The sequence below is a fragment of the Lactuca sativa genome, chromosome 9 (assembly GCF_002870075.4).
Source record: "Lactuca sativa cultivar Salinas chromosome 9, Lsat_Salinas_v11, whole genome shotgun sequence".
NCBI classification, from domain to species: Eukaryota; Viridiplantae; Streptophyta; class Magnoliopsida; order Asterales; family Asteraceae; genus Lactuca; species Lactuca sativa.
Window position 1 is genome coordinate 112,315,407 of NC_056631.2, and position 9,583 is coordinate 112,324,989.

The following is a 9,583-nucleotide window of genomic DNA, read 5'->3' on the forward strand; positions in this document are numbered from 1 at the left end:
CTGGCTTGTGGCGGCAGATTAGGGTGGCATGGTGGTAGAATAGGGTAACGACCACCCAAACACTTGCTCTAGATCTGAACGCAGCCAGCCACTAACAATACACCCTCAGCCACCCAGACATGGCGGCAGTGGCCTGAGACGCAGCAAGCGAAAGACGGAGGAAGGGGCGGCAGCACGATTTTGTAGCAGCAACAGTGGATAGAAGCGGCGAATAAGGAGGCGCTCGATCCTCGTCCGTTGTCGTCGAAGGGGCAGCAGCAGCAACGCTCGTCTTGGCGGTGGTCATGATGGTCAGATGGCAATGAAACAGTTGCGATGATCATCCTCGCCAGTAGATGGGATGGTCGCGATGGTTGCTCGTGACTGGATAACAAATTTTAGTGGCGGCAGCGACGTCGGCTGGAAGGTTATGTATGCCGGTCTTTCTTGATCGGGATTACAAAGAGGGAGGTGACGGCTGGAGGTGGTCAAAGAGAGGGTGGTGGCTGAAGGATACGTGGGTTTAGTTTAGGGTTAAATGATGAAACAAGGAGGGAAAGATGCACATGTTAAATCCCGTGTTCCATACAAATCTAAACAAAATCGATGATTCCAGTCCCTCCCATGCATAACCTTTTCAAATTAATTCCATTATTTACCAATTAATCCCCATTAATAATAATTCCTTACAACCAAAGTCCCAAAAGTTACCATTTAACCCTCAGCCTTACAAAATTCTTTCCATGCAAGTCCAATAATTACCAAACACCCCTTGAATTCTAAAAGTCTTTACAAATTAAATCTCGAATTTATACTTTAACCCCGAGTAATACAAATTATAACATTTCGCTTCCCAAAACCAACACCCCACGAAATACTATGGATTTTTGGGTGACTATTCGTTCATCAATTTTTATCTATTTATTTATTTAATAAACATGATGTTACAACTCTCCCCCACTTAAATTAGATTTCATCCTCAAAATCATTCCTTACCGTTCCTTACATGCCCGAAAACTTCGACAACATGGTCCGAAAGCACAAGCATACACTACCCTTCCCAAGGCAACCAAAACCATCCCCCGCAGGGTCCTAAACCTAATGATGAAAGAATTTCTTGTAACATGATCGCATCTACTCCGTATGAGATCTGTAGTCTCGAGATGGTCTGTCTCCCTTACAGACTGCCCACATCGAATCATCATCGAACTGATTCCACAAGAACCTGCTTAGCTAGAATACTTCCCACCCGTAATACCTTGAGGATTCTTAAAAAGAAAAATCATTGCGCAACTGTGGCTACCGAATCACAAGTAATTCCACATACGGACCCCAAATCACTAAAGTCGCTCCAACTCCTCTTGCTGCCACATGCTGATTTCTTGAAGAACAACCAGGACCTCCCTGGTCCCAACTTGTCTGCCAACTGTCCGAACCACCGGACACCTACCCCATTACTAAGCCAGAAACACACATACAACAGTCCCACATGATCCCCGAAGGATACCTCGTCTGACAATAAATGCCCTACCTAAATAGCAACTGATGGCTCCTTTCATCCATTTTATCCATCTGATCATGATGGGCTGACAACCTGTCGTCACTGAGTCCAACGAAAAATGTGAATGCTACCAGTATAAATGTAGTCTTACGTCATATCCGGTCTCCTTCAACCTACCGTTCCTGATCCCAATTATGATGTAACCTTCTCGCAACCTTGCGAACTGGCACACACTGGCCTAAGTCATCCGAATGTATCCATAAATGTCACGGCTACCCTACAGTCTTTTGACACTTTCCATAGTATCTGACTGCTTGTGAATGCTATGGAACCCCCGTAGTCTTACATGTCACACCCCAAAACCGGAACGGCGGAAACGTTCTGGGGTGGATGACGTCATGTCAAGTATCACAACACATGCATTATAGTAATCAAAGTACAACAAAACATTGCATTAATAGTAATAGTTTTACATGGTTTACATTACAATTATCAAAGTAATACAAGTAAATATATAGGTGCAACTTGGTACTAAACTGTCTTCGTCAGAAGCTCCGGGAATGTACCTGTCTAATGCTGACCTAAGAATACAGGTTATTTGAAAAGCGAGTATCAACATTTTTACAAATGTTGGTGAGTTCATAAGTGTTTAGTGTCATTTTATTCAAATAACTTAAATAAAAATGGTAGTTTTAGGGTATCCATTACATTAGTGTCTTTTCTAGAAAATCCTATATTTTCTTTAATAAAACCAGTCTTCTACCAAGACTGGACGGTGTTATGTGGTAAAAAGTAGTTTCCCTTAATCGCTATCATTATCAAAATACAGAATTTGATTATTAAAGAAAGCAGGAGAGATCCGGGAAAATAACATATGCCTCAGCAGTGAAGACTGTTGACTAAGGCAGGAGGAATCATAGACTCCAGGAGAGTATCGAACGAACGACACGCCTGGCTCAGTCTAACAAAGGGAGACACAGACCCCAGACGGTACCAAATGAAAGGTACGACTAGCAAGGTCTAAAAACAGAGACTACAGACCCCATACAATATCAAATGAAAGACATAGCTAGTAAGGTCTAAAACAAGGAATATAGACCCCAGACAGTATCAAATGAAAGATACAGCTAGCAAGGTCTAAAACAAGGAATACAGACCCCAGACAGTATCAAATGAAAGATACAGCTAGCAAGGTCTAAAAACAGTGTGACTCTGAGAGTGGGTTTTCAGCATACAGTGTAAAGTACAGTGTGAAATACCGTTACCTTGAGGCCATGAATTATAAGGTAACCTGGGATACTCGTAACCATACTAACCGACACTAGAGTACCTGACGCCCTACAAGTGTCTATAAAATATGACATTTGTCACCCCTTGGCTTGGTAGGCTGTGGACTGTAGCTAGTAGTCAGGGTGCAGGGGTGTCAATCCCGTATAGATCTATACACACAATGTCCGCTCTCCCTACAGGAGACTCTGGTTACCATCTAGACGACGGAGAAGGCCGTGTCCCAAAGATGCATCCCAAATAGTGGGTAGTGTGTTTCCAATATAAGTGTTGAACTAGAGATAGAGACTCATAACTGAACTGACTAATGTAAACCTATATGACTATGCTTGCATACATAATATAAAATTAATGATCGAACGACCTTCGGACGGACATCCGATCCCACCAGACCACATCCCAACGAAGAAAAAGGAAATAGGGCAAATAAGCCTTCCTAAGTCCTTCAAACATTATTTATATGCATCTATACAAGCACAGGCATACATCTAACTATGTGGAAGTATTATTAGGTATAATCGTATAATGAAGTGGGGGCATTCCCAAGTATAGGTGTATCACAAAGTGGAGGCGTTCTCAAGAATAAGTGTATCACGAAGTGGAGACGTTCTCAAGTACAAGTGTATCACGAAGTGGAGACGTTCTCAAGTATAAGTGTATCACGAAGTGGAGGCGTTCTCAAGAATAAGTGTATCACAAAGTGGAGGCGTTCTCAAGTTCAAGTGTATCACGAAGTGGAGACGTTCTCAAGTATAAGTGTATCACGAAGTGGAGGCGTTCTCAAGTATAAGTGTATCACGAAGTGGAGACGTTCTCAAGTTCCAGTGTATCACGAAGTGGAGACGTTCTCAAGTATAAGTGTATCACGAAGTGGAGGCATTCTCAAGTATAAGTGTATCACGATGTGGAGGTATTAACTAAACAGAAATAACGCAGTGGTATCTTAACCAAGTAGAAGTATAAAAACATAGACGGGAACTTTGGAAAAACCTTTATATATTAAGAAAATCACGACTTTGTATTCCTTTGTAAAATAAGTTTGAAAATCTTTAAAAATCCTTTTCAAACCTTTCATAAACAAGTTTAAAATGAAACTTTGATTAAACATCGTAAGTAAAAGCTGAACAAATAACTATGTTTTTAGAAAACCATTTACAGTGTCATTCTCGGTAAAACAGTTTACAGTGTGGTAAATCCTTGTGCAGGCGGGTTATCAATCATATGTGATTGATATGATAACTGCCATGTTTAACTTGTATTCCCCCCCCTATAAAACATGTAGAAAACATATAAAAGGTTCATTCAGGGGTATGAACTCATCTGGTGTAAGTGGATCCGACGAAGGCGCCGGTTGGGTGCTCGGTGTCAAGTGAAGACTTGGACACACTTAGTGACCTATTTAACATATGATAACATATGTTCACATACAATTAGTACATTTAATACTAATTTAACAAGTATAAGCACCCTAAAGAGCAGAAAACACTTTGGTTATGTGTTTGGGGTGTCCCGGGTAACATTTAAGGGCTTGAATGACTTAGGAATGGAGTTTACTCTCCAAGAGTAAACTCTATACACTTAGTTTATGGCCCTGGGACAACTCCCATGAGTTTACGGCCGTAAACTCATGGTGAGAGTGTTCTAGGGTGCTAAAAGGTCTCATATCAATCGTCGAATTTTGCTAGACTCAAATATCAAATGTGTGAATGGGTTGAAAGCATCAAAAGGACCCTTTGAGGAGTTTACGGCCCTAAGCAAGGGAGCTTACGGCCGTAAGCTCCTATACACTCTTTCTTTTGGTGTTTTAAGGGCTTAAGTGGTAAAGGGTAAATTCCTAAGCATTTTTCCAAGTCAAATGGGGAGTTTGGGGCACCATTTGGGCATAAATTGGGAGTTTACGGCCCATTAACCACCCCTATGGGATTTCACGGCCGTGAACTCCTACTACCTTGGTTTTATTTAAGTTTAAGGCCCTTACAACTATGGTATTGCATTCTAGCTATTTTTCCAAGGCCATAGGGGGTGTTGAGGGCATTTCTAACACAAGAAAATGAGTTTACTCCGCATGAAGGGGAGTTTACGGCCCAAGAATGTTCTTGGGCAGTAAACTCATGTTTACTCCCCAAAATGCTAGATCAAGGTGTTCTAAATCCGATTCCATAAGCCTACAAGTCATATCTAAGCCTTAGGGACAATTTGGAGGGGTTTTGGGGCTTAAAAACCCTATTGAATGGTTTTCATGGTCCAAGAGTGTTCTTGGGCCGTAAACACATCATTTTGTCCCTATTTTATGATCTAAATACGAATTTGCATGCTAGATAGGTTGTACAACAAGTTAGGACAGTTTACCTATTCGTTTGGGGCTCGAAACGGACGATTTTAGGCTCGAATTTAAGTTGAGAGAGAGAGAGAGAGAGAGTGGCGAGAGTGTAAAAAGTCTCCAATGGACTCCACTCACCCTTATAGAGGGATTGGAGTTGGGGCTCAGTGGAATTCTACCCGATACTGCCATTATACGGGGCTTTTGGTCGCACCCGATTTAGTGGTCGTAATAAAATTTAACCTTTTCCCAAAAATTAATATGGAAATGTAACTTAAGTGTTTTTACTTTATTTTATTACGATGAATAACGACATAGAATATAAATGAATAAAACGTTTATTTATTTTACGACCTCAAATTAACGGAACTTTTATAAAATGGAATATTCTGTTAATGGTAACGGGGTAATGTAACGGAATAAACTTTGGGTTGTCACATCATCCCCCCGTTAGAGGGAATTTCATCCCGAAATTCAAGTCTAGGCAAGGAAGTAGGTGTGAATGATAGAGACAGGAGGGTACTTCCTATTCGGTTTGTCCTCGCACTCCCAAGTGAACTTTGGTCTGTGTTTGTCATTGCAACAAACCTTCACTTACGGGATGCGGATTTCGTCTCGTGTAGTTAGTGGGTTCCGAGTGGTGTATCTATGAGGTTAGGGTTCTCAATGGTCTCTATCAAGATGAGTGGAATACGAAGAGTGATGTCGGGTAAACACATATCAAGTCTAAGAAGTGGATCGATTGGGTGTGAAACTTGTGGAATATCCGGAAGTAGTAGTGGTATGACGAGGGTTGGACCAAATCTCCATGAGGATTCTCATATGGTCCTAAGCTCTCAGAAGGGGAGAGCTTTTCAGTATTAAGAACATAGTGTACTTCTATGGCAAGATCATTACTGGTGTGATCGCCATTCCGAAGTTCCTAAGTTCTTTCTCTTACTGGGAGTGTAGTCCATCAGATTGGTTCTTAGGAAGTTCGGGTTGTCCTTGGTTTCGTGTTTTCCTGTCAATTGGCTTTTAGAGGCTTTCTAGGTCATCGAATGGGTTGCGTGCCTATGGTATCTATTTCTGTAGAGTGTCTATCTCAAGCTCGTGAAAAATGAACCTGCACTAACTAATCTTGAGATACGGAAACCCTCAGGGTCGGGGAGATAGGGTTTCACCAGACGGGTGTTGGACTATCTCTGGAGGTGGTTCTACTATTTCTGCATGAGATAGTATTCGTGGAACACCTAATAGTCCAGTAATCTCTAATACTTTGGTTTATTCTAGTATGGAAAGCGCATGCTCCTGCATAACCCCTCGACTAACACCAAGGCTGGTGTCAAGTCTATAATCTCTTCGGGATCTAGGTCATGAGGCTTGATGCAACTACTTTCGCACTTTGATCAAGCATTCCTGGCTGTGGAGGTTATCCTATGGTTCTCGGTATTCTAGTGTTTTCTTCGGAGGATGTAGTCTATCGCCTACAAGGCGGCGGTGACTTCCTCCATGAGAGAGGGCGGAGGATCCTTTGGACGAAGTACCCGAGTAGTGCGAATATCTTCAGCAACTACTCTTCCGGAGGTTCTGATTTTTCTCGGTCTAGGTCAGATCTGGTGAGTATAGGTTCCCATCACTCGGAACTTTAGTTTTCTCATCCACTCTTCTCAGAGTTTAATTTATTGCAGCTCTCGGATTTCCGGGATATTCGCTGCGATGCTTAATTCGGGGGATTAAGCGTGAATGGAGGGTCATAGTCAATGTCCTTGACTCTTACGACTCGGATTTCTTTACCAACTGAGGGTGTTAGCTAATATGTTGGCTCAAGCGGAATGAAAAGAACTTCAGATTTGTGGTCATTATAGTAGCTCAATCTGTAAGGGTTCTCTTGACTCTAGCTCCCGTTCCATGGGATAGGGTGAAGGGTCTTTCTAGGGAATCTACTAGGTATGCATCGGGTGGTTATCGTCTTCTGGAATGCATGTTGTGCCTTTCGCTTCGGTTCCTATCTGTCTAAGGAGGGTTGGTTAACAGCGCGCGGTACCCCTCTCCTGGGTACTTCGGAAAGTTTGAAATAACAGTGACGACTGAAGGATTGAATTAGTATTTATTATTTTTATTTTGTTTAGGTTCGGAAGAACCTTTATTTGCCGAAAGGGCTATGGAGAGAGTTCTTTTTACACAGCATTAAGGATTTACACATAGCTGAACGAAGTCAAACCATGATCGATAGAGTCGTCGAAGTTGGCATACCTCGACATGATATAAGATGAAGACCGATAGAGTCATGCGCCGAACAGGCACACAAGTTCTAGGCGTCTCGGGTTTCGTCCTGTGTATCACTGCCGCGGATACTTGGACCGATAAAGTCTACGCGGAACTATAGAGAGTCCTAAGTGTTTCCGAGTAGAGTACCTTTTCATGAATGGATTCTCACAAGGCATTTCTATAGTCGCCTAACATATACTAGTCATGTATAATTAAGGTGGGGAGGACTGTTGACTGAGCGACTCCACCCTAAATCCACAACCAAACGAGGAATAGGAAATGAGGCGGCATTCACTCACTCTAGGTCTATCCATCTTAACTATACATGGCCGTAACGTATATGTTTAGCCATTATAGTTTTACCTGATGAATTTTAAATTTTATAACAGTGCTGCGACTTTCGCCTTAATAGGGAAGTATTTAAATTTTGAATTAGTCTTTTAATGTTTTCGGTTTAGTTATCTGAGATCGAAAGACGTACCAAAAATCTATCGGGTTTCTTGATGCTTCTCCCTAAGCTGTAGAGTTAGGCTCCTCTTGTGTCCTTGTCTTTTCCTTCGGTTGGGCAGTCCCTTTTGAAGTGTCCAATCACACCACATAGACGGCAAACTGGTTTGGTCGTCACGTTGGTGATTGATGCAATACGCTCCACCGGAGTTCTGCATACGCGAGCAGTATGCCCCTTCATGTTGCACCTAGCACATAAGAGTTCCCGACATATACCATGATGATGGTAGCTACACTTGCCGCAGTGGGGAAGGTTTCCTAGGTATGGCCTTCTTGGAGTCAGGAGGGAAGGATTGGCAGGGGTATTGACTGCCTCAGCTCGTTGCCCTTTGGAAGGTCCTTGAGCCGAGGTGCCTCCCTCCTCGATCTTGAGTTTTCTCTTTAGTGGATTCGGTTGAGGTTCTTGGGTGGCTGGGTATGCAGGGGTTGGTTGTTGTTGTCCATTGCTAGGATCGGAAATCCCAATAAGGCCATTGCTAACATTAGCGTTGTTAGCATTCAGGTGAGCCATGACAGCTGCTACGGCTGCCGAGACCGTAGCTTGGAACGTAGCTTCATCGAATAAGAGAGTAGGTTTCTTGCTTGTGGACTGGTTACGCTTCTTCGGTGGCATGGTTTTTCCTACATGGAAAGGAATACAAGATAATGAGAGACGATGGCTAACCCTGGACATATCTGTCCCGAATGTATTAGGCATAAATTTTTCCCGTGCCTTCGGTACTGGTTGTCTGAGTGCCGACCTACATCCCTATGATGTAGTCCTGGTGTACAAGGTAGGAGTATAGGTATCAGAGAAAGGCCATAAGATGCGAGTCGTTCCTACTAAGTTACCTTTTATACTAGGAAAGGTTTCACTCTCCGGCCTGGAGAGATTTGAGGATAGTTCGGAACGAAACCGCGAAAAGAAAGGCTTATGAAGGCTTATGGCTAAATATCCTCGATAGAGGTGCGGGGATCCGCTCTAATCGTGTAACTGGCAACGGGAAACGACGATTTACCTAACACATAGCGTGAGTAGTGTAACCACTAACTCACTAAATTGTATTATTTTAAGGGTGTATTAGCGTGACGAACACGAGGGTAAGACACTTCTTGGGTTCCATGTGCTGGCTCCCTCTGTCTGCCTCGTATCTTTGACTGGTATCAGCGTTGGTTTCCTTCGGATAGTTACCTAGGGTTCTCTTCTCGTATGGACATACTGAATCTCTACTCCGCCTTACTTCTGAATCCGTCTCTGGGTGTCATCACTTCTTAATGGATGACTGGAAATCTCGGAAGCTTAGGCGAATCTCTCACCACTGTCCCTAAAAGATATAGGCACTTGGTGAATTCAATAGTCTCGACCCGGTTCCTTTATTTCCGAACAGGAAATCTTCTTAATGAACTTCTTCGGGGTCGGACTTAACTCTTCTGTTAAGCACTGAAGTGGATAGGGTTTTCTACAGGGTTCGTGCGAGAATGGAAATGTCTAAAGAATCCTAAGAGATTATTAACATTTCACTGGATGATCCATATCGAGTCCTGCTACGATTACACAGGGTATACAAATCATATATAGCTTAGATCCGATGGGCCTTCGAATATTTGATACTAATCTATATCCACATCCCAACGAGGAAAAGGAAGTAGAGCGAAACCACACATTCTTAGCCTATGGGATCCTTATTATATATATAACCTTGGGAGTACACCCTCTGTAGTTGTAGGTATATCGATAAGGATCTTTTTAGTTCTTCACA